The sequence below is a fragment of the Callithrix jacchus genome, chromosome X (assembly GCF_049354715.1).
Source record: "Callithrix jacchus isolate 240 chromosome X, calJac240_pri, whole genome shotgun sequence".
NCBI lineage: Eukaryota > Metazoa > Chordata > Mammalia > Primates > Cebidae > Callithrix > Callithrix jacchus.
Window position 1 is genome coordinate 123,184,246 of NC_133524.1, and position 5,999 is coordinate 123,190,244.

Consider the following 5,999-nt stretch of genomic DNA (forward strand, 5'->3'; position numbering starts at 1 on the left):
ATTTATAAGAACATGTGATATTTGATTGTTTTCTTTAGTTGTTTCACTTAAGATAATGACCTCTAGTTTCATTCATATTGCTGTAAAAGACATAATTTCATTATTGTTTATGGATGAATAGTATTCCATTGCATAGACATACTATATTTTCTTTATCCAGTCATCCATTGATAGATGTTTAGGCTGAGTCCATATCTTTGGTCTTGTGAGTAGTGCTGTGATAAACAGATGAGTGCAGTTATTTTTTGATATAATAATTTATTTTCCTTTGGGTAGATACCCAATAGTGGGGATGCTGAATCAAATCTTACATAGTCAAGTTTTAATATTATATCAACTCTTATAATCATTTTACATTTTAATTGGAGCATTTAGTCTATTTAAATTTAGTGTATTTACTGACGTATTTGGGTATAAATATGCCATCTAACTTTTGGCCTTTTACTTGTTTTATTCCTATTAGAGGACCATTTTACTCTATTTAGTATTTTAGAGTTATTGGGAAAGTTTGATTCCAGTTTGCCTTTTCTTAACTTGGTAGCTATACATTTATTGATACACATAGTCAATACTCATTTATATTGTCCCACTTATTTACCCTTTTCATTGTTTATTGTTTCTTGAATTGCCAAGTTGCTATCTGGTAACATTTATTTGTGCTGAAAGAAATCTTTAATGTTTCCTTAATGAAAGTTTGCCATTAACTACATTAACAATTTTTGTTTGAATGAAACTATTTATTTCAATTTCATTCTTGAAAGCTATCCTTCTTCGGCATATAATTCTATGTATATAATTAAGTCCTTTAGACACATTGAAATATGATTTTATTCTATTCTATTCTATGTTCATTACTTCTGAGTAGTAGCTGTTCCTTTGAAAATTATCGCTTTTATTCCTAAGAATTTTAAGAATACTTTTCTCTCATTGGTTTTACAGTGTTTTGTGCTTATCTTCCTAAGGTTATTTTCCTTTTATATATTCTTTTTAAGGATCTTAGGGATTATTTCATCTACAAGTTGATGGGTTTCATTAAATTTAGGGAATTTTCATCTATTATGTCAAATAAATATTCTGCCCCCAAGATTCTACTTAACTTTCTTGGACTTACACCTAAGAGCTTTTCAGTATGTCCTATAATTGTTACTCTTTTATGTAGATATATTTTAGCTTAGAGAGACAGGATCTCATCTTGTTGCCCAGGCTGGAGCCTGGTGTTATGATCATAGCTCATGATATCCTTGAACTCCTGTGCTGAAGTGATCCTCAGTCTCTTAAGTAGATATGATTATAGGTCCATGCCATCATGTCCAGCTAAATTTTTAAAAAACATATTTGTAGAGAGAGTCTCTCACTCTGTTGCCCAGGCTGGTCTCAAGCAGTCTCCCTGCTTTGGACTCCAAAGCTCTGGAATTAGAAGCATGAGTCACCACACCCAGCCATCTTTTCATCCATGTTTTCTCTCTCTGGCTTCATTCTGTAGGTAGATAAATTTACATATTCTACTAAGGGCATCAGATCAGTTTCTCTTCAGATTGCCTTGATGTCAGCACCAGAGAGGTTGTCTTCAGCCATAATCAAGTCCTCCAGAGTATGAGCATCATCCTCCTTGGGTGAATCTGAAAGATGTACTTCTTAGTCTTTTTATCAGGTAAGGAGAACTTGATCAGTCTTTCCATCAATGTGACCTTGCATATTAACTGCTGGATCCAAAGTTTCTATTCGGTTTGCGGCCATGATAACTTTTACATCTCCCCATGAATCAAATCAATACAACTGGTTCAACAGTTCCAATATTGTTGGCTGAATCTATCTCTCACCATCAGAATTGGAGTCATATCATTTTGTCCCAATGTTCTCAATTTCATCAATTAAAAAGAATGGAAGGTGCATGTTCTTTAGCAACTTGGAACAATTCCTGTATGAATTTGGGTCCATCACGTAGATACTTCTGAACAAGTTAATAACTCACTCGTTTCAAGAAAGTGGTTACGTTTGCTACTGCTTTGACTAACAAGGTTTTACCTGTGTCAGGTGGACCATTGTGAACGATGCCTTTAGGGGGCTTTATACCCATCTCTTCATAATATTCAGTATTGGTGAGAGGAAGACATCCACAGATGTCTTAATTTTCTGTATTTGGTTGTCAAACCCCTCAATATCAGCATAGGTCTCATGGGAGGCTTTTATTATTGCATTTTAGGTTTTGGGGTACATGTGCAGAACATACAAGATAGTTGCATAGGTACACACGTGGCAGTGTGATTTTACTGCCTTCCTCCTCTTCACCCACATCTGGTATTTCTCCCCATGCTATCTCTCCCCAACACCCACCCCCGCTGTCCCTCCCCTATTCCCCCCAATAGACCCCAGTGTGTAGTGCTCCCCTCCCTGTGTCCATGTGTTCTCATTGTTCATCACCCACCTATGAGTGAGAACATGTGGTATTTCATTTTCTGTTCTTGTGTCAGTTTGCTGAGAATGATGTTCTCCAGATTCATCCATGTCCCTGCAAAGGACACGAACTCATCGTTTTTGATTGCTGCAAAATATTCCATGGTTTATATGTGCCACATTTTCCCTGTCCAGTCTGATATGTGGCGATTCCTCACGGAGCTAGAAATAGAAATTCCATTTGATCCAGCAATCCCATTACTGGGTATATATCCAAAGAACTATAAATTGTTCTACTATAAAGACACATGCACACGAATGTTCATTGCAGCACTGTTTACAATAGCAAAGACCTGGAACCAACCCAAATGCCCTTCGATGATAGACTGGAATGGGAGGCATTTTTTACCTTCATCACTGTGACTAGGGAATCCATATAATCTATCGTCACCCTTATTACAGAACACACCTTGTAGTGGAGCAGGACCAAGCAGCAAGATTCCAGCAGATCTTTGTCTACAAAGGAAAGAATGCTGACATAGTGTTCTGAACCCATAGGTGTAGACACAATAGTATGATTGTTATCAATGATCTCTTCCAAGATTCCTATTGACATCAGGGTGCCCCTCAGATCATCCACTTTAGATATTTTCTCCTCTTGCTTTTCTTCTAATGGTTTCATTTGTTCCTAATTCCTAATGAATTCTTCCTCTATGAGAACATATTCTTTAATTCTCTCTAACTTCAATAATTTTGGGTGGCACTGAGTGTGAGATATCACCAGTGGCAGTTTGCTGGCAGGATCTGGTCCCTTTGATTTCTTGTCGTTTTCCCCATTCAAGTTGGTACAGAAGGTTCATGTTTCTTTTTGTTGTCCTTGTCATCCTTCTTGCTACCTCCAGGACCCTGACCACCACTCTTTTACTCATTTTGCCTTGGCCACTCAAGCAGTTACTGCTATAAGTCCACTAATTTCTATTTTTTTATTGCATTTTAGGTTTGGGGTACATGTGAAGAATATGCAAGATAGTTGCATAGGTACACACGTGGCAGTATGATTTGCTGCCTTCCTCCCCTTCACCTATATCTGGCATTTCTCCCCATGCTATCACCCCCCAACACCTAACCCCTGCTGTCCCTCTGCTATTTTCCCCCAAAAGACCCCAGTGTGTGATGCTCCCCTCCCTGTGTCCATGTGTTCTTATTGTTCATCACCCACCTATAAGTGAGAACATGCAGTATTTCATTTTCTGTTCTTGTGTCAGTTTGCTGAGAATGATGTTTTCCAGGTTCATCCATGTCCCTACAAACGACATGAACTCATCGTTTTTATGGCTGCATAATATTCCATGGTGTATATATGCCACATTTTCCCTGTCCAGTCTATCATTGATGGGCATTTGGGTTGATTCCAGGGCTTTGCTATTGTAAACAGTGCTGCAATGAACATTCGTGTGCATGTGTCCTTATAGTAGAACGATTTATAATCCTTTGGATATATACCCAGTAATGGGATTGCTGGGTCAAATGGAATTTCTATTTCTAGGTCCCTGAGGAATCGCCACACTGTCTTCCACAATGGTTGAAATAATTTACACTCCCACCAGCAGTGTAAAAGTGTCCCTATTTCTCCACATCCTCTCCAGCATCTGTTGTCTCCAGATTTTTTAATTATTGCCATTCTAACTGGCATGAGATGGTATCTCAATGTAGTTTTGATTCGCATTTCTCTAATGACCAGTGATGATGAGCATTTTTTCATATGTTTGTTGGCATCATGTATGTCTTCTTTGGTAAAGTGTCTATTCATATCCTTTGCCCACTTATGAATGGCCTTTTTTTTCTTGTAAATCTGTTTTAGTTCTTTTTAAATTCTGGATGTCAGCCCTCTGTCACATGGGTAGACTGCAAAAATTTTTTCCCATTCTGTTGGTTGCTGATTCATTCTAATGACTGTTTCTTTTGCCGTGCAGAATCTGTGGAGTTTGATTAGGTCCCATTTGGTTATTTTGGCTTTTGTTGCCAATGCTTTTGGTGTTTTGGTCATGAAGTCCTTGACTACTCCTATGTCCTGAATGGTTTTGCCTAGATTTTCTTCTAGGGTTTTTATCGCGTTAGGTCTTATGTTTAAGCCTTTAATCCATCTGGAGTTAATTTTAAGTGTAAGGATCAGGAAGGGGTGCAGTTTTTTCTAAATATCATTTATTATACTCTCAGCTATATATTTTATTGTTTTTAGCTTTCAAGTCTCGTTCAAAAGTTTCTATTTTGTTTTTATATCTTTGAACAAATTATTTTAAAATGTGATACCTGCATTATCTATAGCCCCAGTAGGTCTGCTTCATGTGTGTCATTTTGATGTTATTCACATTATTGTCCATAGTTCCTTATCTGCTTATATGTCTGGTTAATTTGATTTAGTGAATTTATTTTATATGTATAAATGTCAAAATGTTTTGAAGGCTTGAATGATATTATTTTTCTCCAGAGATGATTAACATTCAATTCTGGCAGGAAGCCTGTGGCACTAGCAATGTCCTTAATTTAATTGTAAAGATTAAGAAAATTTGTGTCGAGGCTCTTCAATCTTACATGCATGGAGTAGAACAGTTGGCTTACCTGATCAGCTCTTAGTTGACACAAGATTCTGATTTTTGATGCATCAATCAGATCAGGTTACCAAAAAATCTATTTTCCTTTGAGAAATTTCCAGCTGAATTTCTGGAATCAAAAAATGGTCATAGGGAAAAAAATAATTTCCAAATTTCACGATGACTTACATGAATTTTATTTGTTTCTTAGTTCTTGACTTAATGATTTTTCACTTGTTGTTAGCTTTTCTATACCGTCAAACACATATGCAGTAATGCATGTTATTCATAAGGGTTTAGTTCCAGGACCCTTTTTGATATCAAAATCCACAGATGCTCAAGTCCCTTATGTAAAATGATATCATATTTGCATATAACTTCTGTTCACCCCCAGTATACTTTACATATCTCTAGATTATTTATAATTCACAATACAATGCAAATGCTATGTGAATAGTTGTTATACTATTTTGAACATTAGTATTTTGAAAATTCGTAGTTTCAAAATATGTTATATTTTGAAATATTTCAAATGTTTTATTTTAAATATACAAAATGTTATAATATTTGGAAAATTTGTGTAATTTTTTATTGCATTATCTTTTTTGAATATTTTCAACGTGCAGCATTGCATCCAGGAATGTGAAACCCATGGTTATTGAACCCACAGATACAAAGAGCTGACCGTATTTTATTTTCTTCTCTTTTTCTACTTTTTTCCAGAAGAAATCTTGTTTATATAACCTAATTTCTCATTACCAGAAGGGAAATTAGAGTTACCTAATGTTTTGTAGTAGAAAAAAAACATATACATTATTGTTAAAATGAGATTGACCTATATTCGTGATTTTAAAATAGGCTAACAGTATTTAAGGATAAACTAGAAAAGCATGTTGCCTTCTTGTTAGATTAAATGGGGCATGTGGAGAAAATAGTTTAATAATCTAAAGGAATATAAGAAAGGATAAGCCAAAGTGATTGTTTAAAACAAAAGGTCATACAAATGACAAACTG

At 35.7% G+C, this 5,999-nt stretch overlaps 1 pseudogene; it reads right to left on the reverse strand.

Moving 5' to 3' along the window:
* Positions 1-1,530: 1,530 nt before the first annotated feature.
* Positions 1,531-3,315, reverse strand: LOC100410451 (26S proteasome regulatory subunit 4 pseudogene; annotated as a pseudogene).
* Positions 3,316-5,999: the final 2,684 nt, after the last annotated feature.